Genomic DNA, 27,513 nt, shown 5'->3' on the forward strand with positions numbered 1-27,513 from the left:
ATGGCTGCGGCACAGAGAGTGAGATGAGGCCATCTCACAGCTTAAAGGACAAAACAGAGCTAAAAGATAAAAAGACTAAAGCTTTTAGTGGTCTGTTATAAACCCCGATTAAAGAAGAATGTTTATCCTATGCTGAAGCTCTGTTGAAAGGGCCATAAATTTCACACAATCTCTCTGACCCCTTCATGCCTTTGGTTGTTGTAACTTGTTTAAAGTTCATTTCAAGTAGCAAGACCCATTATCACATGAGCCTGTTACCGTAAAGTGGCATTCTGGAGAAACTGGGTCTATTTCTATTGCATCGGTGTTGACAATTTACTCGATTTAACTCAATAACACCACATGCAACTTGTTAGAAACTAAACAAACCCTGACAGCGACCCTGGAAAATTTAGCTGATAATTAAATTGATTACAAGTGACTTTAAAAGAGATTTAGCCAAATGAGACTTGATATAATATCCATTAAAGTAGAGTACAGTCACACACCAAAACACAACAGACCTCACAAGTATATATACACACACACACATATATATATATATATATATATATACACAACAAAGATACAACAACATACTGTACACAACACCAATGCTCCAAGTCTTCTTGTGGTATAAATGAGAACTAAGTTACAAATATACACACTACTAGATATTTGAACACCATTAAACATAACCGTGTGCACGTGTGTGTGTACAGAAATTAAAATGCCAATTCTTACGTAGTTTGTTATATTAGTATTGTTAATAATATTAGAACATGAATCAGTTCCTTATATACATATTTATACAGTATATACCAATTATATTATTTCATGATTACTTGTGTACTGTTACATTCATGTAATTTATTACCGTTCAAAAATATCAACCACAAGATAAAACTGAAATGTGTGGCTGTTTATAAGGATAGAGACCTCTTATTGGATCAAATAAAGGTCATAATATTCGACTTTACGTTATTTTAAGGAGAGATTATGGCCTAAGCTTTGCTTTAAAAACAAAAGGAACAACAGCTAGCAGTCCCTGGTGTTAAATTTACATCACAATTAAAGAAATATTTTACAAGGGACTGGTGCAACTGTACCTTTGTGTCTTCAAAATTGTTAACTAGCTTAACCGACAAGATGTGCTTAATCAACTATTTTCACCAGAAAAATGCTGGTTGCATTAAAGCTCAGCTTGTGAACAGCATGACTAGCACTAAAACCAGCTTAAATCACCCTTGATCTTCATTTAAATACAAGCAAACTCATTCTTTCTAAATGTGTAATTCAAAAAACAATCATGTCCTCCTTGTCAGACGCAATTGCATCCTAGTTTCTGTCAATGTTCTGCTTCGTGTAACATGCACACGTGTCTCGTAACTTATCTGATTGTTTATAGCTAATTATCTGGGGGTGCTGAAGGTGAGAAGCAATAACGGATTGGGGCGGTCACCCTGAAGGTTCAGGTTCTGTGTGTTATTAATAAGACACCACCGCATTTCTGATCCCATCAGCTGGAGGTGGACCAGGGCATTCGCGTCCGCGGGGGAATTAGAACCCCTTCTGTCAGCCTGGGGTCACCAGAAAACGAAGGGGCAGACTGGATTCAATCAGGAATCCTGTCTAAATCACTCCAACACAAACACACACACGTATACAACACCTTTCGCTATCAATAAATCGGTGAGAGCAAACAAACAAAACAATGAAACATCTTGTAATGTGGACCAAAGGCACCACAATGCTCTTGTAATCAATCCTCCCAGGAATTTGGAAGGTGCACCATTGAAGTTTTTGGGATAAATGGCTTGAGGCACCAATAAATAAATGCTCAAAAGTCCCTCCATGCAGGTCATCTCCAGAGAGAGTAACCTATGGGCTAATAGATGTGACAAAGAAGGATGAAGCAGTGCTTCAGTCTGGATCTAATGGATGTGTCTTTTCAATCTTGGAGTGAATTATCACAGGTAGAGACTGACAATCACAATAATACAGGTACTTATATACCCTGTGCACATTTTATGGCAGTACTTGAGTCTGTGTGTTTGTAAATGGGCGAATCTCCTCCAGCTCAAGTGGCCGGATGGCCATTTATTCCCTGAAGGTTTCCTGAGAGTTGTCACTTCGGACCTTAAGATGACTATGAACATATGCTCACATTCAACTTTTGACTAAAATTTAATCCTAGAAATATGTTGATGAGTAAATTGATTTTATCATCTGGTTCTTGTGATCTTATCACAAATGGTCATTTGAGACAAAACGGCCACTTACAGTCTCAAACAAGTCACTGACAATTTGCAATCAGATTTTGTTAAGGAAAATATACTTTTGTGAAATTCATGCAAAGTTAAATACAACTTTATTTTAAGCTTTATTAAGACCAACAGATTACAATGTTTTTGTGGGAAACAATATTCTAAAAATATTTGTGAATATGCCACATTTATTGCTGTTATGCTTAAATAGTATTTTTTTTTTCTGGAATATTCCTTTAAAGCTGCACCTAGCTGACAAAGCTGAAATCTTTTGTTTTGGAACAATGGTTACAGAATATGTTGCGTGACCTTAGTGTTGTCCGAGCATCAGGACATAATAGTGTTTACACTACAAATACAATGTGGCCATGCATATGTAAACCCCCAAGAGACCATGCATTATTTTTGGTTTTGTTTTGTTGAGACCATGATTTAGCAAAAGTTGTGTTCTTGAGATTTTTTACTTTAGTTTATTGTCTCAATTCTCAACATAACAAAAGTTTTCTTCTTGAGATGTAGACTTTATTTTCTTGACACAAATATATAGTTTTCTCGAGATCCCAGCTTAAAAATGTACGGGACATCTACCAAACAATGTTTGACAGATTCCATTTAAATAGTTCACCAGAGAAATTGTGAGTGGAATACAGATTACAAGATTTTTTTAAATGTTAATTTCATGAGAAAGCTTAAATTGTGACCATGAGACAACAAAACAGAAAAAAGATAAAAAATAATGCATGGCCTCTCAGGGTTTATGTATGTACCTGATAATTGAATCCGGTTTACACTCGTTATGTAGTGCTGTCCACTTGGAAAGGAGGTGTAAATGAGCCCTTTTAATCTGTGAAAGGCACAGATTAAAAGTTACTGAAAGAGAACATCTGCTATTTTCTGCTACTAATGCAGTGAAACAAAATATTAAAACTGAATGACTTCCAAATTGGTTTTAGATTTGTTCAGATTTTTTATAGTGTACGAAAATGGGGTGGAAGTGAGAAGAACCAGTTAATTCAATTATAAATGGTCACTTACCATAGAGAGCAAGAGGAGGTAATGTATCACTGGTGCAGATAAAAAATTGCGAGGAAGTAAATGATGCAAGTTTACCCTGATTTCTATAATAACACATACACGCTTTGCAGTTCTGTGATAAACCGCAATGAAAGCCTGGGTGGATCTTCACTGCTGCTGGACAGGATGTTTTTCTGTATGACGAGGTTTCTCAGACTAAAAACAATGACTCTCTAGAAGAGGTTCAGATATCTAGATTGGATACATTGCACACACAAAAAAAGAAATTGAGTTCAAGATCTCACTGCGGGAAAAGAATGATCGAAACATGGCTCAGTAATTAGCTGACGGGAGGCTAATGGGCAAAGCTACAAACAGTCACACAAGACTCGTTCCTGTCTCTATCACAGCTGCTTGTTGATACTTCTAATACCATTACTACTGAGAAATCACAGCTGGAAAAAAAAACTCCTTATAAAGTCAAATGCTAAAACAAGACAAATTCAAATATTTTTCATAGCAATTAATCAAAAATGAAAGCTAACATTCAGTCTCACTGACAGCAGAATTTTACAAACTTATCGTTGATGGTGCCATGATCTACAAATTGAGCAATTCGATCTGTAACAGGTGACATTGCGATAAAGCACGGATGTGTCTTTGCTAGGTTCTTTGTCAGGCCACATTGATTAAGGATGAGCATGCAGCTGTGGGTGGGCAGAGGCTCCGAACGCCAGCCTCTCAAGTTTGCTTATTTCATTTAGTCTAAGAGCTTTCATTAGTCATCACCATCGACTTTAATAAAATCTCCCCATAGATGGTAGAAGAGAAGGCAGTGCCACCAAAGTGAGCTTTTCATTTGTTGGTGAATGGTAAAAGTGAAAATCTACTGTGTAAATCACTTAAATGAAGATAAAGTGACCTTAATAAAAGGGTTTTTGTACAGTCTGCCACAAAAGGAAGGCCTACAACATTTCACCACATGCCATAAATCAATGTTTTTCAATGGGTGGTTCCTGACACAAAAATGGGCCAGCAAGGAAAAAAGAAGAAAAAAATGCTACATTCAAATAGTAAAATTGAACTAACTCTAAACATGTGCATAGTTAGTGAAGCAAAATAAATGTATATATTTTATGAAAATAACATTTGAAAAATACATTACCGTTCAAAAGTTACTTCTATTCAGCAAGAATGCAATAAACTGATCAAATGTGACAGTAAAAACATTTATAATGTTACGAAAGATTTCTATTTAAAAAAAATGTTTCACGGTTTCCACAAAACATTCAACATTAATAATAGTCAAATGTTTCTTGAGCAGCAAATCAGCATATTAGAATGATTTCTTAAGGATCATGTGACACTGAAGCCTGAAGTAATGGCTGCTTTGCCACAGGAATAAATGATACATAAATATATCAAACAGAAAACAATTATTTTAAATTGTAATAAATTTCACAATATTACTGTTTTACTCAATTAAGATTGAGTTAACAAAGAGACTTTTTAAATTACGACCACAAATATATTTTAACAAAAAAATTATTTATATAAAAATGTCTGTTTAAGGACATTTTAAGCAATACATTTTGTACAATATATTTACAAATGTATTTACAAAGTAGAATTAACAATTTTGGTTAAGCCACCGCTGGATGTCCAATGTAAAATCTGAAACAAATACACTACCATAAAGGACCAATAGATCACTTTGGAAGGGTGATATATTCATAATTTTGTATCAACTGTGAGCATGAGAAATGCTGGAGGGATAATGTTCCTGCTGAGTGGAAACCATTCAATCAGCTTTTCCCAAAAGCCTGCAAACCACTTACTCATTCTAAACATCCAAGTAAGATTGTGTGCAGACTCCTGAAAATATGATGAAAGACAAACATTGTCCAAATAATTAATCACGATCTGCAAATGTGCTGGACAGCCCTGCTGAAAAGATTATGGTTGTTTATGCGGGCAGATGCTGTTCTAGTAGGTGGTTGATCAAAAAATGTCTTGCTAGTTAAGATAACTAACCCAAAAGTGCTACCTACGGCATCAACAAAGTATTCAACTGATGTGTACGTATAATATTCTGTAATACAATATATTTGCTATAAAAATCAGGCCCTTGAGGCTAAAAAAGGATCCTATTTTGTGGCCCCATAACCTTACAAAGATGATTTGCTAATTATAACCAAACTTGAGGCTAATTACTCTGGCTCTTTAAAAGCATGCTGAATTCTAAATGAGGGGTCAGTGTTCTGATGGATAAGAAACTTTGTGAGCAGGCTTCTCTATATGGATCAGTAGATATTGCTGCTGTGCCTCCTTTTCTGACCCTCCTCTCTGCTCCCTTCATTTCTAAGAAACCGCTGTCTGAAAATGTAAGGCTCTTTGAGAACCTCCACCTTCTAAGAATGCTCTGGCTCCTTTCATTTCTTCCTTCAGAAGGCCCACAAGTCTTTTATTGGTCTTTCGCTCCCTGGCTTTCTTCTTGTCCCCTCCTGGTCCCTGCTGAGGAACAGTGAATTGATCTGCAGCTCTAAGCGAAGTATACATTCACAAGCACAGACTTCACACACACACACACCCTTCCTGCAGTTTGCCAGTGATTGTATTCACACGCACACAGAGCAATCTTCAAAATGAAAACTGTAACAGGATTACTCTGAGGCACCGCATTGTGTGACAGACATTGGACAAACTAAAAAATATTGCATTTCCTGATATTTCTCGTTTTCAAGCAATGCTGCCAATCTTCTGGGTAAAATAGCAACTCAAAACAGTCAAAAGAGGCCCAACATGAGAGCAATACTCACAAGACACAAGAGCTAATTTCATTTCATTTTGACAATGAAAATGATGCCAGCAGTCTTCAAAGACTATTAACATGATCTGTGATAAATACATTTACTATTTTAGCCAGCCTGGGTTTATTATTATTTCTTTTAAAAATAAACAGTTCACCCATCAAAAATCAAGAATTTTTTTATTCACCCATGTCGTACCAAATCCATATGCTACTTTTTTTTTCCTATGCAAAATAAAGGAACATTAAAAAAATATATATCACTATTTAAGCACCATAACATTTATCCATACTTCTTGTATACTATATTCCAAGTCTTCTAAAGCTATACGGTTGCTTTGCATGAAAAGTCTGACATTTATGTCATTATTTACTGATAATGTTTTCCATTCCACATATTCAAACTGGCGTGTCACACATGAGAACCAATAATGTTTTGGCATCAACGAGTATTTTTGAATCAATTTTCAGAGAATAATGACTTAAATTACTTGGTCTATTCCTCACAAAAAGCTATTGTGTTACTTCAGAAGACAGAATATAGAGTACAATAGACTACACTTATGCCATTTTCTTTTTTGACAGACATGACCATTATGAATGCTCATTGTATGGCAAAGAGCTGCGTAATGAATATAAATATGCAAATGAGCCCTGCCTCCACTCACACAGGCTTGTCTACAAGTCGTTGTATCAAAATGGTAATGAGTTTTATGTAGGCTATCGCTCTCTAGAACGCATAACGGTAAATTATATGACTAGCCTTCAGCTTGACTACATTATCAAACAGCTAATAATGTGTTGCTAATGTTACACAAACCATGTTCCCGTTCGCCATCAGACCGCTGCCTTCTGAAAATCAGTATCCTTAGAAACGCTTTGAACAGCTTAGAACGACGTCAGTGGAGAAAGGCAAATATATAGTTCATCATTACATCATCATGTACATCATATGCATAATTCACCCGCTATATTGCTAAATGTACCTGACTTTTCATATCAACAGAAAAATACACCGGGATAACTTCTCTTGAGACTCCCCTGCTTCTCAGCATAGTTAATGATATGCTAAAGCCCGCCCACACATTGACGTAATTGGTTAGTTTGTGAAGTAAGAAACACCAGAGATTTCAAACCGCGCTTTTGAGACTTTTTTTTTCACTGCAGTTTTAAGGAGAAAATACTCAGCAATGATGTTGAATAAAGGTGACTTGGCTTGACTTGACTATAAAGAACATCCGTGGAACCTTTCCAATGGACAAAAGGTTCTTTATAGTGGAATAGTGGTTCTTCAGATTATAAAATGTTCTTCTCATCAAGAAAGAAAATGGTTCTTTTAAGAACTATTAATTGAAAGGTTGGTTACACTTTATTTTAAGGTGACGTAGTTACTGAGTAAGTACTGAGTAATATGAATTAACTACATGTATACTATATAATTAGTTACTTGTAATTATGAATAATTTACTGTTGTTATTATAGTAAGTACATGTAACTACATCACCTTAAAATAAAGTGTAAAAGTGAAAGAAATTAAAAGGTTATTTTAATAATAATAATAATAATAATAATAATGTTTATTTTATATAGTGCCTTTCTACGAACTCAAGGTCGCTTAATATTATATGCAAATAAACAAAAAACAAAGAACAAATGTCAAATCAATGTAAAAAAAAAAAACATTTTTACTTCATCTTTTCAGTGTTACTTTTGTTCTTGTTTCCCCTGCACTTACAGGCATAGTTCTTCATAGGCAGTTCACCACTAACCACGGACATCTGGAAAGCTCAAGTCGAGTTGAATTCTCAGTGAAGAGGGGCTAAAATGCTTTAGGTGAACAACGGCTCTCCCAGGTAAAATTTTACGAGGCAGTTAAATCAAAACAGTCAGACGGGTACATTGTCAGAGGATTTATGGAGTCTGCACAGGTCTCTTCTGCTCAGCCAAATGAAAGAATGCAAAAGAAAGACAGGCGGCATGAAAACATATGGGTGGAATAATTAATAGTGAAGGTTTTTTTTAATTGCAAGCAATTTGTGGAGAACCACCCAGCTATGTGGTTAATTCATCCGTGAAGAACATTAGGAATCTTTATCTGTGTTTAGCAGCTGTCATTTACAAACTCTACATATACGTCTGACAACCCAACCAAGTCCATCAGAGGCATAATTGTCATTATGCTATAGTCCTTGGGGGATTTTATGTAATTTTGCTGGGAAAATGACAAATTAGTGAAGTTGTCAGTTTGTTAGGAGCATCTAAATTATCTGTCATTTCACTCAGCGACGCCAAAAGAAATATGAACAGCTCTTTGAGAATCAATAATTCTTTGGAGGCCGCATATCATGCAAGGCTTGTCATTTCTGGCATATTTTACAGCTGAGAACAAAGGAAAATTAATGTTACAATGAATAAGATCTCTTAATGGTGGCTGCACCCGTAACTTGGATGGAAAGTAAATTACAATAATTTACTATAGTTCAGTTTAATTAGGAGGAAAAAAGGCATCCGCTGAATTCCTTTTTAATTGGTATAGGGTTTCACAACATGATTTCTTGTTACCAGAGTCCTGAAGCATGACTGGGCTTTGTACCAGGAAATGAAAAGCAGCTGATAATCGTAGCAGACTGGAAATAGAACAACAGAGCTGATATTGGATAAGCTTGTTAGAATTACCATTAAATCTTTTCCTTCATTAAATCACAGACTGATGCCTGTTTTTTTTGTGGTTTACATTTTTACATCTGATTTCAGATTTTTTTTACACATTCTGATTCCAAGTATTATATTGAGTCACTGAGTCAGATCATATTTTCTGAGCTTGTCATATTATTATTATTATTAATTTTTTTTATTTGAACTGAATGATTCATTGGTGCATGTATAGTCCAATAAATAGAAAAATGTCATCAGATAATCCAAATGTATTAGCCTAACTTGTGTTTCCTCTGAAAGAACTCTACTTTTAATTTAGTAATTAGACAACAGTTATGTAGGTATTGTTTTAGCAAACTCGCCTTTGGTCTGGCTGAATTCTGGTCCGTAATGCCCACTTTTCATAATCCATATTGCTAATTCTGATGAATAAAATCAATTTCAGCCCTATAGTATACACAAATACTGATACATAAGGTATATATGCATCATGAGGATCAGTGGAAAAAAGAAAAGCAAAATGCAGTTGAGCTTGTTTACAATATCCTGACCTACAGTAGTCTTCAATGGGTGTATTTGTATAAATATTAGTGCTGTTAAATTGATTAATTGCGATTAATCCCATCTAACATGAAAGTTTTTGTTTATATAATATATGTGCATATATATATATCATTATATATATATAAAAAAATAAAAATTAAGAGTTATATATATATATATGTGTGTGTGTGTGTGTGTGTGTGTGTGTGTGTGTGTGTGTGTGTGTATATTTACACACACACACACATACATATATACAGTATATAAATATAATACATTCATATACACATACATTATATAAATGAAAACTTTTATGTTAGATGTGATTAATCGCGATTAATCGATTTGATAGCACTAATAAATATCAAGTAGTCTGATTTTTTCTTTTTTAGGAGTTTTTTTTTTTGTTGGCTGCATCTAGTTTTCCATTATAAAATGACTTCTGAGAATCTTTAAAAGCATTTAAGAATCAGTTGAAAATCTACTTCTAATTCAGCGCACCTCTGACTCAGATAGAAACTTACTTCACTTTGTAAACAACATTCTGCCTAACTGGATAACAAACGTGACTCAAATCACAGTTTCTAAATCCAGGTAGTTCACACCATACATTATATGACTAACCTTCAGGACCTGAGACTAGGGAGTTGAACATGCTGAAAAGATTATCCTAATTAAGGTATATTCCTCTCTGTAGACATTCATAGAAATGCTAGAGAGCCATTGTGACATTTAAATCAAGATCTGGAAGCTGAGAACGTCTCAGGTTACGACTGTAACCTATGTTCCCTGAGAACAGGGAACGAGACACTACGTCAGAATGACGCTATGGGGAACGCCTCAGGCGTGACAGGTGTCTGAAATAAATATCAACTCACGTCAATTATGTTGACCGGCGACAGCCCGTGAATCATCAGCTTGATTGATTAACGCGCAACCTGGATGTATAAAGGGAAGCCTTGCATACATGACAACATCCTAACGTCTGAAGGGACTGTTGCAGGCAGGCCCCGAGGCATGGCAGGAAGACGTAGTGTCTCGTTCCCTGTTCTCAGGGAACATAGGTTACAGTCGTAACCTGAGACGTTCCCTTTCGAAAGGGAACTCTACACTACGTCAGAATGACGCTATGGGGAACGATATACCAACGCCACCATGCTGAGGGGAGTGCATGCCCAAAGGCAGTGACAACTGTCCGAACCAGTAATTCAGAAAACACTGGAACCACTCACCCTTAGGTCACATCGGGCTGTCAGTGACAGCACTCCCTACCGGTCATCACCCAAGCTAATGAACCAAGAAACCGCCAGAACATAGTTAATGGGGGGTATATCTGGGCCAGCTCAAAGGCTTAGGACCACAGCTTCCAAAAGAAGGGGTCCCTTCTAGGGAGTGTGGCTAGGGGGCCCAAGGGACTCCCAGCCAGTCACTATTCAGGGGAGCGTGCCACCTGAAATACCACCAGGCAGGCCTGACCTGGTGTCACTACATAAGACACTAGAGTCTGGCCACTTCCTGTCTGTCTGAAGACAGAGCCTCTGGACACTTGCCTTAAGAAGGCATCCAACCCGAGGGACTGCAAAACAGGCAGTGAACCACTCAGCCCGGATCTCAGAGACGGGAAACCCTGGAGAGTATGACTCAGCATAGTGCTTTACAACCCTTGCCAGCGAGGGGAGTCTCTCTACTCGATCCATGGATCTACCCAGTGTTTGTGTTTCAAAACACTGAGGAGGCCTGTGAGGGCCTAAAGGGAGCTACCTCCAGGAAGGCCTGGTAGGACCTCTAACCTGGCGACCACAACATGGGGGAGCTTGTATTCAACCACAATATGTGGGAGCTTACCTTCAGGAAGGCCGGTGAGGCCTCTGACCTGGCAACCACAACATGTGGGAGCTCATATTAGGAAGGCCGGTGAGGCCTCTAACCTGGTGACCACAGCATGTGGGAGCTCCTATCAGGAAGGCCGGTGAGGCCTCTAACCTGGCGACCACAACATGTGGGAGCTCATATCAGGAAGGCCGGTGAGGCCTCTAACCTGGTGACCACAGCATGTGGGAGCTCCTATCAGGAAGGCCGGTGAGGCCTCTAACCTGGCGACCACAGGATGTGGGAGCTCACTTTCAGAAAGGGAATAAAGCGTACAGCGCACAACCCTTACCATAAAAAATGGAAATAGAAAGTACATGAAAGAAAGTGCATGTACTTAGCCATTCTGAACCCAAGAAGGCCTGATGAGGCCTCTAACCTGGCGACCACAGCATGTGGGAGCTCATACTCGGGAAGGCCGGTGAGGCCTGTAACACGGTGACCACAGTGTGTGGGAGCTCATCAGAATGTGGAAGTTAGCTAGAGAAAAACATCTGTCGTAATAAAGTGACGACAGGAAGTATCTAGAATGGGACCCGAAGAGAAAGACCAGGGTCTGAGCCACATAGGAAGGGACAGAAGCGATACGCGCATGACCCTTACCATAGAAAATGGATTTTAGAAAATACACAAGACATAAGTCGTGTGACTTACCATAAGCATGGTTTAAAAAAGGTACGGAACGTATGTACCAAAAAGGAATGAAGTAAAGGTTTGCTCGTACTTCATCACTCTAAAAACACAGTATGTGTGAGCCCACATTCGGGAAGGCCGGATGAGGCCTGTAACCTGACATGTAAAAGCTCAAAACCAGGAAGGCCTGGTGAGGCCTGTAACCAGGGAACCACCTTACGTGGGAACCTATAATCAGGAAAGCCAGAAGAAGCCTGCAACCTGATAGACACAATACGTGGGAGTTCTCATTCAGTAAGGCCTGGTGAGGCCTGCCACCTGACATGAAAGAACTCATAACCAGGAAGGCCGCAGAGGCCTAAAGCCTGGTGACCACTAATTGTGGAAGGTTAAAACTCAGGAAGCTCACAGCATGTAGGAGCTCACATTCAGGAAGGCCGGCGAGGCCTGTAACCTGACATGTGAAGACTCCTAACCAAGAAGGCCTGGTGAGGCCTATAATCTGGCGACTACAGTATGTGGGAGCTCATATACAACCACAGTATGTGGGAGCTCATACTCAGAAAGGCCTGGTGAGGCCTCTGACCTGATAACCACAGAATGTGGGAGCTCATAACCAGGAAGGCCAGATGAGGCCTGTAACCTGATGACCACAGTATGTAGGAGCTCACATTCAGGAAGGCCGGTGAGGCCTGTAACCTGACATGTGGAGGCTCTTAACCAAGAAGGCCTGGTAAGGCCTATAACCTGGCGACTATAGTATGTGGGAGCTCATATACAACCACAGCATGGGGGGAACTCATACTCAGGAAGGCCGGTGAGGCCTCTAACCTGGCGACCACAGCATGTGGGAGCTCAAATCAGTAAGGCCTAGTGAGGCCTCTGACCTGATAACCATATAACATGGGAGCTCATATTCACCACAGTATGTGGGAGCTCACATTCAGGAAGGCCAGTGAGGCCTGTAACCTAACATGTGGAGGCTCGTAACCAGGAAGGCCTGGTGAGGCCAATAACCTGGCAACTACAGTATGTGGGAGCTCATATTCAACCACAGTATGTGGGAGCTCATACTCAGGAAGGCCTAGTGAGGCCTGTGACCTGACAACCACAGCATGTGGGAGCTCATATTCAACCAAAATATGTGGAAGCTCTCATTCAGGAAGGCCTGGTGAGGCCTCTGACCTGATAACCACAGAATGTGGGGGCTCATATTCAAGAAGGCCTGGTGAGGCCTAAAACTTGATAACCACAGAATGTGGGAGCTCATATTCAACCACAGTATGTGAGAGCTATACTCAGGAAGGCCTAGTGAGGCCTATGACCTGATAACCACAGTATGTGGGAGCTCATATTCAAGAAGGCCTGGTGAGGCCTAAAACTTGATAACCACAGAATGTGGGAGCTCATATTCAACCACAGTATGTGGGAGCTCATAATCAAGAAGGCCTGGTAAGGCCTATAACTTGATAACCACAGTAAGTGGAAGCTCACAGTATGTAGGAGCTCACATTCAGGAAGGCCGGTGAGGCCCGAAACCTGACATGTGAAAACTCCTAACCAAGAAGGCCTGGTGAGGCCTATAACCTGGCGACTACAGTATGTGGGAGCTCATGTACAACCACAGTATGAGGGAGCTCACATTCAGGAAGGCCGGCGAGGCCCGAAACCTGACATGTGAAAAACTCCTAACCAAGAAGGCCTGGTGAGGCCTATAACCTGGCGACTACAGTATGTGGGAGCTCATAACCAGGAAGGCCGGATGAGGCCTGTAACCTGATGACCACAGTATGTGGGAGCTCACATTCAGGAAGGCCGGGTGAGGCCTGCAACCTGACATGTAGAAGCCCATCACCAGGAAGGCCGGTGAGGCCTGTAACCTGGCGCCACAGTATGTGGGAGCTCATAACCAGGAAGGCCTGGCGAGGCCTGTAACGTGGCGACCACCGTGTATGGGAGCTCATATTCAGGAAGGCCTAGAAAGGCCTGTAACCTGATATCCCAGTATGTGGGAGCTCATAACCAGGAAGGCCGGATGAGGCCTGTAACCTGGCGACCACAGTATGTGGGAGCTCATAACCAGGAAGGCCTGATGAGGCCTGTAACCTGATTACCACAGTATGTGGGAGCTCACATTCAGGAAGGCCGGTGAGGCCTGTAACCTGACATGTGGAAGCTCATAACCAGGAAGGCCTGGTGAGGCCTATAACCTGGCAACTACAGTATGTGGGAGCTCATTTTCAAGAAGGCCTGGTGAGGCCTCTGACCTGATAACCACAGTATGTGGGAGCTCATATTCAACCACAGTATGTGGGAGCTCAAACTCAGGAAGGCCTGGTGAGGCCTATGACCTGATAACCACAGTATGTGGGAGCTCATATTCAAGAAGGCTTGGTGAAGCCTATAACTTGATAACCACAGAATGTGGGAGCTCATATCACAGTATGTGGGAGCTCATATTCAAGAAGGCCTGGTGAGGCCTATAACTTGATAACCACAGAATGTGGGAGCTCATATTCAACCACAGTATGTGGGAGCTCATTTTCAGGAAGGCCTAGTGAGGCCTATGACCTGATAACCACATTATATGGGAGCTATATTCAAGAAGGCCTGGAGCGGCCTATAACTTGATAACCACAGTATGTGGGAGCTCATATTCAGGAAGGCCTAGTGAGGCCTATGACCTGATAACCATAATATGTGGGAGCTCATTTAACCATAGTATGTGGAAGCTCATATTCAGGAAGGCCTAGTGAGGCCTATAACCTGATAACCACATTACTCCTTGACAGTCAATTCCTGGGAGCTCACCTCAGGGAGGCCCAAGCACTGTCCGGTTGCAAAATGGGGACTGTCTGGTCAAGGAGGCCTGTTAAGACCTACTACCTGACCATCGAAAAAATCTTTAGATTTACTCCCATAACATTTTGCCCCAGACTCTAAAACAGGAGATGTGGTCTGAAAAGAAACAGAAATATGTTAATTTCACATTTTACAAAAAGACCAGAATTACACCTGCTCTTTTTGTTCACTGCTCATTTTTCAATTAAAATGCAGCCAAAAACACTGGGTAACGCGATCTGGATGATAGGCTGAATTACTAAATATCTAACTTCTTAAAAGTCAGATAATATTCCATCATTTTAATTCATAGAATTAAATGCAGCCATACTCACCAGACAATACTGTTTTAACATTTATACGTTCTCGTAATCTACACACTGCCTCGGCAAGCGCGAGAAAAGAGCCGTTAAAAAATATTTGGCTTTCATCCCTCGAGAAGAAAGTCAACAGTTGCGAGGTTAAAACATCCGACAGCGCACGGATTTTTTCTTTCTCACGCGCGCCGAGATATTTCTTAATGAACACTGCCAGCACCCTCAGGAACTGACTGTGAACGCCTCGTACCCAAACAGTATTGTTTCACAGATCGCACGCACCACAGCTCAGATGCTGAACCCTCCTCCCTCGAGAAAAGGGTCCGCGAAAGCGGAGCATTTTTAAATAAAAAACGCTCACAGTTTGCACAAGAGGCTCTCTCGAGAGCCTCCCGCGCGCTTCAGCGATATTCTCAATACAGACAAACAGTCCCTGAAGACGAAAAGATGTTGTCATGTATGCAAGGCTTCCCTTTATACATCCAGGTTGCGCGTTAATCAATCAAGCTGATGATTCACGGGCTGTCGCCGGTCAACATAATTGACGTGAGTTGATATTTATTTCAGACACCTGTCACGCCTGAGGCGTTCCCCATAGCGTCATTCTGACGTAGTGTAGAGTTCCCTTTCGAAAGGGAACTATGACCTTGTATAGTGGTCCATATTAAAATAAACTAAGGTTAAGACATCTTTTCTGCCAGTTGCCTTCACTGAAGCTAAAGCAGATTCCTGCATAGCACAAGCCTATTGTACCTTTTTAACTGGTTAAAAATCAACCCAATCTTTTACCCTCCAACCCAGAAAGAAATTAGAACTGTTAAAAATGAAAACTTGTTGGAAATGATGTGGTTACAAAATGTGGTGGATGGCATTTCATTTGTACCATTTTACAGAATAATTAGTGGTGTTTGCTTTGTTTATTCAAACCTCTAAGTATCAAACTAACACACTTAACTGGTTTGTGTGGTACAGGCATGAATACCCCAATTAGCGCAGAGAGGTGTGCTATTACTTTTCTAAGTGATCAGACTCATTATATTTGCCTGGTGGGCAATAATAATTAGACAACATTAGACAGTTGAAAAAAAAAACTTAAACTTAATTTATTTGGAAGGACCTGAGCCATATCTACAAGCAGAATGTCAAGAGTTTTGCAGAATGTCACATTTGCCGAAGGCTAATTTGCCTCAGACCAGTAATCAACCACCTAGCAACAACCCAAAAGCATTATGGTGGCGAGCACAACCAAGCATTTTCATAAAAATGTAGAAAATTATATCACAGTTTGATTTTATAAATAGTTCAGGAAAATATCTGAATCAATAGCAATGGTGCTAAAGGCATACCTTAAGAAAAATTTGCTTTTCACTACTCCCATAGTGTATGATTGCAGAAAAAAAAATAGTATTGAACATTTATGGAGCAACAGATATTGTGTGAAATAAATCTTAAAAGTGGTTTATTTTGTTTAAAAATCGCATAAATGTATGATGTGGCGAGGGGGGCTTTTACCTCACACACAGGGTAAAAGGCTCACCAGCAAGGGGCAAAAGGCAAAGTATTGATACAAATTAGCTATATGTTTTTAATAATGTCTAAGTTAATACTTGTTCAAAACAATCAAAGTTTGTACAATTTTCTATTTATTTTGATCAACAAAAAAAAAACAATAAATATACTGTCATTAAAATGTTAACATAAAAATATATTTAAAAAAAATACAGAAACAAAATTATTTTGAAAAGTAAAGATTCTGAAAGCATTGAATGAGATCCCCTAATAATTTTATATAGATTACAGTAGTATTTTACGATATGATTAATATCGTTTTTAAATAATATGGTTTCATTATAAATATGGTGATTATCTCTAAGGAGGACACCTATCTTAATTTATGATATTTATTTACCCTGTGAATCTAACCATGTCATGTCAACAAATGTAAAAGTCAGCCGGCTGTTTATCATCATGCTAATTATTCTGTCTTTTTACCCCAAATACCATACTTTTACATATTCTTCCGCTATAGAAAAACTGTTGCTTTATTTACCTTGAACAAAACTGAAATTCATTAAGAAGGCCTTTATCTCCAAATATATTAAATAATTTTAAAAAAACATCAAATATTAGATCAAATAGCACAGGATCAACTTTGCTCTGCTACCCGCGATCGCGTCAAGGATCCGCCAAATGTCCATGTACATCTTGAAAAGCGGATGTTTTGGGAAAGTGCTGGGAAAGGGAAAATAAAATCAAAGGCACCTTTTACCCCGGGGCGCATTTAGCCCCACCCTACAACTCATTTAATAATACACAGGTGGTAAGCATTCAATTGTAAAGTATATAACTAGATTTGGTTATATCTTTTTTAGTAAAATGGAGGATTATATCATTGCAACACAAATTAAAACTCTTCCATTTCCAAAAAATGTCTGCACTGCATTCAATGTCTAAAAGCATAAAAGATCTTTGTGTGTATTAACAACACTTCAAGAACAAAAGAAATGCCGTCAGATCCCATCATCTCATTGAATCTTTTAAGACTCCCTTTCCTGCTCAAACTCACTTCACAGAGATAGACATGTCCTACCTGTTTGCCGTGCCTGAGGCCGAATACTTCAAAAAAACTAATAAAAATAGATTCTGAGAAGACAGGCTGCTTTAGAAGCCTTTGCTTCGACTAATGGGGCTTCATGGTAGCCCGTAGGATTATTCATTATCATTCCAATTTCTGAAACTAATGCCTCGATGAGCCCCTTTCATTCCAAGAATGAACTCTACAGGTGAACAAGGTAAAAAATATTCCATTTCCCCTTCGCCGCCGCTGTGAAAATGGGGCTGTGACTGAATGCATGTAGAGGCAGTGTTAATCAGAACCATTGTGCTTCAAGTGTAGTAGAGAGAGAGACACAAATCATGAAGTGGACTATAATTGAGGAACATAATTCAGTTATTTAAATTCCAATCTTTACCTCTTATCTGACATTAAAAGGAATCTTTAGCAGCATTTTCATTAGGATCCTAAAATAACAGGATACAGCTCATTGTCTCCTGCTGCTTTCTTCTTTTTTCATCTTCATCAAAGAGAGTGAACGCAAGCCGCTGGACGACTTCCAAAAGAAGGATCACAGCGTACAGGAGAGGCCAGGTCTATAATTGGGTAAAGGACTGACTGGCTGCTCTAATCCCCCTCCTGAATCATTAAAGAGAAAAACACAATTGTGCAAGTAATTGATGACTAGTTTCGGTCTGTTTTTCCCACATTTTCTAAGAACTGTGCATGGGGCGTCCTGAGAACGAGTAGCTTGATAACCCTGCAGAAAAGACCAAAATTGTTGACACATATTAATTTTGGATGCTTGTGTTCAGACTTCTTTACAAGCTAAACTTGCTTGGTCAACTATCTTAAAGACTGCTTCTTTACAAGCCTTAAGGCAGTGGATCTCAACTCCAGTCCTGGGGACCCACTGCTTTGGACATTTTATTGGTCTTCATTATTTAACACACCTGATTCAGATCACCAACTCGTTTGGAAAGAGTTTCATGAACTAAACTGAGGCTGAATCCAAAATCGCCCCCTATACCCTCAAATAGGGCATTATTTGAGGGGACTGCCATTTGTAGCGATGTCTGAAACCATAGTGGACGTTATTAAATGCACTCATTCTATCCCACACTGCACAGCAATAACAGGTGTACAGCTGATGTACACTCAACGGCTGTCCGAATTCGCTCACTCATTTTCATTCACTCCTTCAAGTGAATGTAGGGAATAGTAATTGAGGGTTTAGGGGGCGATTTTGGATTCAGCCTGAGTGTCAGATAAGGGAGATATACAAAATGTGTAGGACCGGAGTTGGGAACCACTGCCTTATGGTGTGGTCACATTAGCGAAATTTTTAGGACAAAAAAGCCCATTGTTCATTGTCTTTTATCAATAGTATAGCAATGTATGAAGCACAGCTAAAACACCTTCAGACCAAGAAGCTTTCTGTTGGTCAACACATGAATACACAAACAACTTGAACTGGTGGCGAAACCAGCATGGGGAAATCTTTCGCCATCACGCAAAATTCCTGATTACATCGATTCCTATTGAAATGACTGGATTTCGCACATGAAAATTCACCAAAACAAAAGGTAGATAGTGACTGCACCTTAACAGTACACTATAATGGACATCATATGGACATACTTGGCTAGTTATTTTAACAATGGTATGTCAAGTTAAAAGTGTTTGAACTCCTTAAAATGCATCCCACTGCTCCAGACTGAAAGTTACCATGAAACAGTGTTGGACTGTTGATGAAAATAACCCCAAGAGTAGTGATATTTTATCAAACAATAAGATTAAATTTTATTTTAGTTTTACAGTTGAAAAAAATATTTTCATATGTCCTGTACTTTCAAAAATGTTCTTTTAAAACAAACACTTAATATCCTGATCATGACCCTAGAGCCATACATACCATTCAAAAGTCTCTTTAAAATTACAGATCAACTGTACAATGTTCATATCCCATACAATATACTGCAGAATTAATTATTTGTTTTAGTCTATGACTGCATACTAAGCCTATTCGCATCATACTGATAATTAGTGAAATAAATCCAAGAGGAACATATTGTAGTTAAATCGAGTGAACTCTCTTGACAATTTTTTTTCTATTAATTTTCTCCTCACACTTGACGAGTCATTTTGGGGAGGGCGCGCATTATGTCACCCACTATGCCCACTCCTGGCAACGGCCTTGTTTGGTAGAGTAAAAATATGTGGCAAGCGCAAGAGATGCTTCAGAATTAATCAAATTAGAAAAGTCTTTTGGAAAGATGTGAATTGTAAATATGATCATTTTGCATAAGCCTAAAATATTTTCCCTCACAGTGCAGATCTCTCCTGAGTTTAACTTTTGAATCATGACCCAGAAAGCAAGCCACCCCGCCTCTTCAACCCAGCAGCAAATCATTCCAGCAAGCTTCCACTGGAGGCCTATCTCAGTCCTTTCCCTCAGAACCACACATCCACATTCATCTTAGAAAACATTTCACAATGTTTGAGTGATTTCTCCACTGAACATTGTAAAAACGTGCAAAAATCTCCAAAGTTACATTTAAGAATGCGACTATTCTTGCATTTCTATGGATTAATATGCTTATCAGACACAATCATGCGCTCTACTGAATAAGAGCAGAATAATTTTATCTCTCTTATAATGGTCAACCTCAAACAATGAAAGCAGTCAACTTAATTAAGACAGATGCATAGTCTCGCAGAGCCAGACTTTTGAGTATCTGCATAAAATTGAGTCCAGTTTCCAGCTAATTCTGGACAAGAGACATGAAAGTGACCAACCACAGGTTTTTTGTTTGTTTGTTTTTTTACATGCCGTTTAGGATCTCAAATAGGTTGTGTGAAAATTAATTAAAACTAATTTAAACAACTGCACAGCAGGGTTTGTCCAATTTGTAATTTGGTCATTAAAAATACCAAGACTGCATTTACTTGATCAAAAATACAGTAAAACAGTAATATTGTGAAATATTATTAACAATTTACAATAGTTGTTTTCTTAGTAAATGTTAATTTTAATTTACTAATTATTTTTCAAAATATTATTTCTTCATGTCACGGAAAAACTGAATTTCCAGTCGTCAATGTCATGATCCTTTAAAGAAATCATTTGACTTGGAGCTCAAGACACATTTAAAAATAAAAGCTTTATATTAAAAACTTTCTATTCATCAAAAACTCCTGAAAAAAAATTTACACAACTATAATAAGAAATGTCTCTTGAGCTCCAAATCAGCATATTAGAATGATTTCTAAAGGATCATGTGACACTGAAGACTGGAGTAATGATACTGAAAATTAAGCTTTGATCACAGGAATAAATTACATTTGAATGAATATTCAAATAGAAAATAGTTATTTTAAATTGTAATAATAAAGTGCTTTTACACTAAGTGCTCACACTAAAAAAAAAAAATCTGATGCCACTAACATGGAAAAAAACAGTCAATACCTGTGATTAGTCCTCAGTAATGCATCAACCTAGTAACTGGTGTCAGATTTCTACCAGCAATATGCATCCGACAGTCAGCAAAGGGACTTTGGGCAGTCCGTGGGCAGGCCGTCTGAGGTCAAGACTGGAGACAGAGTAAATCAGTTACAAGTCATAAGGGAGAGAGAAAGTGGGGAAAGGGCAAAGAAAGGTGAGCACAATGAGAAAAGAACAAAAATTGGGGAGTAGATTTATGTTTCCACGGCTGCTCGAGTCCCAAGGAGCATTAGCTGAACTCATGAGCTGTAGACAGCTAATCTTTTGTTATGGGGAAATAAACACACAATGTTAGCCACCGTTTTACAGCCGCTGATCCAAGGCGGATGATAAAAGATCCAGTGGGCCCAGACCACGCGGCTTAATGACCCTGAGAGCAACATACAATTTATTGGCTCTTGGTCCCCATCATCACTCCCTGCTACTAATTTATGAGGAGAGAGGGAACAGGACTCAATATAAGAGAAACTATTTTACAGAACGACTAAAAACTGCTTTAATAGCACAAGTTCTGGCTCTCTTTCTCAAGTTTTCCATCTTGTAAGTAATATATGATAACATGCTTGTCTTCGTTGTTTATTCTGCTTGATTTATGAGACTCTGTCAGCAAAGGAATATTCCATGTAGCTGTGAACAGTCGCATCATGTCTTACAAAGAAAAAAAGTTGCACTGAATTAGGATGCATGTCATTATGAATGAGAACCATTAAAACAATGAGTTAGCTATTAAAATTAATGGGTTAATTAATTGCCATAGTCCTAAAATCTTCAGCAAAACCATGTGTGGTAAGAATCCACTGGGAGTCACCTAATTCTTCTCATCGTAATTGGGTCCAGCTACAATATTACCGCCTCTAAATTCCAAAAACCACAAAGCCGGAACCCAAAACAAGCAACCCCACCTCTTCCCTTCCGCAGAGACCAAAAACATCACAAGCATGGCTAGTTCTGTTAAGATATTCCAGCTCTACACAGATGTTTCACTTCTCTGCCTGGACAGTTGTCAAATCGATCTTAATTGGTTTGCATTTGAGGAAATGGTTGTTCTTCAAGCAGTACTTTAGGGAATTTTGTCATGGCTGCCTTGTGGCCGAGCTCTCTACCGTACGGCCCCTTCTGCCTGGTGTGAATGGCTCCTCTGTGTGACCAGCCAAGGATCTGCCAGGGGGACCCTCTCTTTGTTAGGTGAATGGGCACAGCTAGACCATCTTAAGGCACACTAATGTACCATGGCTGGACCACAAAGAGTGCGTAGTAATTTGCCAAGCATAATGGCACGTCTTTAATTCGGCTGAGGGGGAAACAGACCCTTAAAAGCGAGCTTACAGATGAGGAGTCCCATTCTAGTTCCTACTCTATTCATATCGTAAAAGGGCTTGTTTTCTTCCGGCTCATTGTCATCCTGAACCGAATGTCGGCAAACAACGGTGGGTCGAAATTAAAACAACGTGGCAGCTCCTGGACTCACTAAACGGGCCCAGAAGACCATAAACATAAACAAAAAAGTGAGTCTTCTCAGGAAGGCACAATGATTGAGACCAGCTGCTAAAATGATGTCATTTAGCGGGATTAAGTCACTGATGGAATAAACTTTAGGAGGAAGATGCAATGTACAGTAAAAATATACCTAACATAGAAGGGGGAAAGAGCAGTATGTGCTTGGGGACACAGAGGGTTGGAACCCTGGCTGACCGATCAGAGAACCTGGTGAGTGGGAAAGTTGCCTTAGTGCTCAACATCCAGGTGTCTGGCAATTCGTTATCTTCAATCCCCAGACAGCCCTAAAGTCAACTCAAAAAGGTGCTGGATGAATCTTTAAACACTCACACAAGCCACATTTCACCCAAAGTTAAAAAAAAAACTAAAAACTTTTGCACGAAATTTTGTTTAAAGAAAATAAAAACTATATCAGGACCACTGAGACTCTCATTACCATAATGCAATCTTTTTCTTATTACTGTAGTGCAAAAAAAGAGAATGATTTACATTTTTAATTATTTATACATCATGGTATAGTAGTGTCTATTATAATACCTTTATGTAGATTTAAATAGAAAAACATGATAAATAATGGTTATGAGAAACTTGGAGGACCTGCTTAATTTTTAGAAAATTGTCTTCATGAAAATCTTATTCTCATAACTATATTGTAAAAATATTTATGCAACATCGTAGTATTTATTATAATACTAATAACTTATGTAGATTTAAAGGTACGGTAGGCAATTTTTTATGAACACTTTTTGTTATAATGGTTGAAACTCTCTTCACATCCTAATAGCAATTAATAATAGAAGTGGTCTAAATATTAAAAACATGTACATATATCTTCGGTGGAAATCTCAGGACCAAAAAATATTTGTGCAATCATTGCATTCGGTAACACATGCAATGATAGGATTCCCTACCTGCCTGTCAACATTTGTATTTCCAAACATCTGCGTACCCTACTCGCGCAGACAGCCCACGTCATCAGCACGTTCTGTAAGGCTATGCAGAGTTGTAGACAGACAATACATATAAACGGATGCTACATCGTTAGGCTACGTAAACAATCGCTATATTGATGGTCAATTCAGACAGCAATCGGCCCTCCAAAAGCATTTGGAGGCCATACAGAAACTATTATTTATATATCTTGACAACAAACTCTTGAATGTTAGTGTATTCTTACTGTTATGGGTGAAATGTGACTTGGACTTTTTGTTGTGAGCTTCATCCAGCTATATAATTACTTGGGAAAGTCAAGTAGTCAAAGGACTACATCTACCCTTGCTAATGACAAAAATCAATTTCAGTGAGGCTTCTTCATAGAATTTGGTACTTTCACACAGACATAGAAAATGTTTTTTCAAAAGAAGTCTGAAACATGAAAAAGACCCTGGTGATTTGTCAAACACATCAACATACAAGCTTTAATTAGCTTACAAACAGCCAATTAAATATGTCAGCCTCTCTTACAGTTTCTTTTGAAGAAAGGAAAAAGAGCCTCAGGCTGTGCTGCTCCATAAATGGCTGCAATGAAAGTTTCAGCCCTTTCTCTGCCAGAACGCTCCTTTTCAAAACACTCAATTTCTGACATAGAATAAAGGGATTTGACTTGAAAGGCTCCCTGACTTTGTCCACGGTCACAGAGACAGAGAAGCAGAGAGCGAGGAGCATCGGGGAGACAAAAACAAAAGACAAAAAGAATAAGAAGGAGAATAGGAGGACAACCTCATACAGATTCTCCAGGAAGACTGGAGATCTCTATTATGACTTATGAGTTCCTGTTAAAGAAAGCTGTACTCAAGTATGAAGCAGATGATTGAAAGTGGAACTTTGAAAAGAGTCTTTCCCAAAATCAACAAAGAAAACATAGCAAATGTATACTAAATACTAAACTTTCCTAATGTTGATGAATGGCCGATAAATCTAAATTACAAAAACAAAAGTCTCACCATTAAAAGGCATGTCCAAAGCACATAATTATAATGTTCTCTCTATATAATTTTATGTAGCATATATGACAGACTTGCGCTACACATTGCACTTAACCATATTTCCTTTTTGAAGTTATTTCAATCAATTCAAAACCATCATAGTGAACAGTGCGCATCTGAAGTGTCTCAGCTGAAGGAAATAATTCATTGTTTGTCGCCCTTAATATATCGGACAAATTTTCCAATAACATTAAAAATTAACATATCGCCCGATACCGATATGGTGGCCCTAGTTTCATTTAGATAATGGCATCTGGCAAAGTGTATAAAACAAGCAGAAACCTACTTACAGAGGCATCACGAGCATGTCATCTTCGAAGCTGCAGGGCTATTGCAGAAATGGGTAGCAATCCGTCTGAAGCCTTTGGAGAGAGAATCAGAGGAAGCACACAAGTGTTATATTTAGTGCTAATTTAATGGTAGAAGGTATGCATCACCCTACACTCTTAAAAGTAAATGTACTTTATTGACATTGATGGTTCCATGAAGAACCTTTAACATCCATAGAACCTTTCCAAAACACTAAAGAATCTTTGTAGTGGAAAAAGGTGCTTCAGATTAATCAAATGTTCTTCACACTAAAAAAATTGTTCTTTTAGAAACTGTTTACTGAAAGGTTCTTTGGGGAACCAAAAATGGTTCTATGGCATTGCTGTGAAAACCCACTTTTGGAATACTTAATGGGTTAATACACAACAATTCAAAAGTTTGGGGTCTCATTTTTTTTATGTTTTTGGAAAAAGTCTCACGAAGGCTGCATCATTTTTATCAGCCATTATTCCAGTCTTCAGTGCCATATGATCATTCAGAAACCATTCTAATATGCTGATTTGTGGAACAGATGATGAATAGAACTGTATTTATTTGTAGCATTAAAACGTTATATAGAACTGAATAAAGTATGAATTTCTTTCAAAAAAGATATAGTACAGACCCCAGACTTTTGAACGGTATGATGCAATATGGATCATCTTGTATTAAAAGATGAAATGCTGCCATTTGTCCCGTAAAAATATGGATGAAAATATAGAGCTTGAGACCCGAATACATGAAGTGCATGTCATTCAAACTAAGTTTGAAACATAAATTATGTTGAAAGTAAGAACGCTAAATATGAGATCAAGCAAAATGCTTTGAAAATGTCAATACAACTGATTAAAATTATATGATTACTGTTACATACTGTAAAATATAGTTTTAAAATTAAACAAAACACATCTCTTAGGTGAATTCATGATGATATTAATTCATTGTCCAAAAGTTCAAGATAAATGAAACCTTTCCCTTGAGCTCTACTCCATTCTTATCAAACTGTGCAATTAAAAGTGCACTATGGCATCCCACAGCTTTGACAACATCAGTTTCTGTACTGATAAGAGCAAAGCCCAGTTGTTCAGGACTTAATTAAGATTAGGAAGAGCAAAGAGAGAGGCCGCTCCACTTCATAAGCCTCCACAGACCAGGCACTGGGGCTTTGTGCTCTCTTCGTCTAGCAAAGGTTAGTCCAGCATTGTATAGTGCAAAGCAGAGAGTCGGAGTAAAACACCGAGCCAGAGTAATTAAGGAGTAAATAATGAAGCCCTTCAACGAACCCCTGCTCCTATGATCTGATTGGCCAGCATGCCAAGACATGTTCAATAAATCAATTAACAACTACTGAGAATTACTGCTTTAAAAGGTCACTGAAATCGAGACGTTTCAGCCACAGGCCGAACAACCTCAACATCCCCAGATTCCACAAGTGGCTTATCTTCCCATGTCCTTTTTTTATGACACTCAATTACACTGCTTTTTTCTGTGCAGGCTTTAAAAATGAAATACCTTTTTCAATTACATTTTTTAATATCTTTATTAAAAAACATGCAGGCTTGCAGCTGGCAGGAGTGGATTATAGATCAGGTGGCCAATGAGGCCAGTGCCCCAGAGTATCAGACTGCCAGGGGCCTTCAATGCCTCAGGACATGCTGTCCGAAATTGGAAAAGGAAGCTGAACCAGGGTGAAAATAGAGCAAGTTGACCACTAGACCCCCAGGGCTATAAATAAAGTACAATCTGGCCAATATTGGTCAATATTTTTATGTGGAACAAAACAGAATATCCTTTGAAAATTGTTATTTTTTTATAAAAATCAAGGGGGTTTCATGTTCTTTTGGACCCTGTCGACGCTCATATGAACAAAAACAGCAGAAACATTCTTTAAAGGGATAGTTCACCCAAAAATGAAAATTCTTTAGACCCGTAAGACTTTCGTTCATCTTCGTAACACAAATAATGATCTTTTCAATGAAATCAGAGAGTTTTCTGTCCCTCTATAAACAGCTACGCAACTGACAATTTGATGCTTCAAAAAGTTCATAAAGAGATTGTGAAACAAATCCATATGAATTGAGCGGTTAAGTCCAAAATTTTCTAAAGAGAGATGATCGTTTTACATGACAGATTACATTTAGGCTTTTATTCACATATAAACTTTCATCAACACACACATCAGGTAAATAGAAGCTCAAGCATGTTCGCTTGATGTGCGAGAAACAGTGAGGTTCATTCTTGTGTGTTACGCAGCACGTTTGAGCTTCTGCAATCAATGTGTCAATCAGGTTCCATTGAGCTCCTGTTTATGTTTGCTGATCAATGTTTATATGTGAATAAAAGCCTAAATTTAATCTATTCATCATATAAAGCGATCGTGTCTCTTCAGAAAATTTGGACTAAACAGCTCAATTCTTATGGATTAGTTTTACAATCTCTTTATGAACTTTTTGAAGCGTCAAAGTATCAGTTGCGTAGCTGTCTATGGACGAACAAAAAGCTCTCAGATTTCATCAAAAAGATCTTCATTTGTGTTCCGAAGATGAACAAAAGTATTACGGGTTTGAAATGACATGAGATTGATTAATTAATGACAGCATTTTTGTGAGAACTATCCCTTTATATATATCTTCTTTTGTGTTCCGCAGAAGAAGGTCATACAGGTTTAGAATGACATGAGATAAGTAAATTATGACAGATTTTTTCATTTTGGGTGAACTATACCTTTAAAACAAA

General features: G+C 38.5%; 1 protein-coding gene across 5 annotated transcripts in view; it reads right to left on the reverse strand.

Annotated features, from left to right (window-relative positions):
- sema5ba (sema domain, seven thrombospondin repeats (type 1 and type 1-like), transmembrane domain (TM) and short cytoplasmic domain, (semaphorin) 5Ba) overlaps nt 1–27,513 on the reverse strand; it is a 147,002-nt gene that overhangs the window by 95,748 nt on the left and 23,741 nt on the right. For 4 of the 5 annotated variants that reach the window (XR_014607568.1, XM_084123154.1, XM_084123155.1 and 1 more), the window contains exon 2: nt 24,759–24,830. The gene's annotated coding sequence lies outside the window, so the exon portion shown is untranslated. Of the gene's footprint in view, nt 1–24,754; nt 24,831–27,513 lie in introns of all 5 variants that reach the window. The other variant, XM_084123153.1, reaches the window with a different exon arrangement.

This window comes from Abramis brama (assembly GCF_963993115.1).
Source record: "Abramis brama genome assembly, chromosome: 8".
NCBI lineage: Eukaryota > Metazoa > Chordata > Actinopteri > Cypriniformes > Leuciscidae > Abramis > Abramis brama.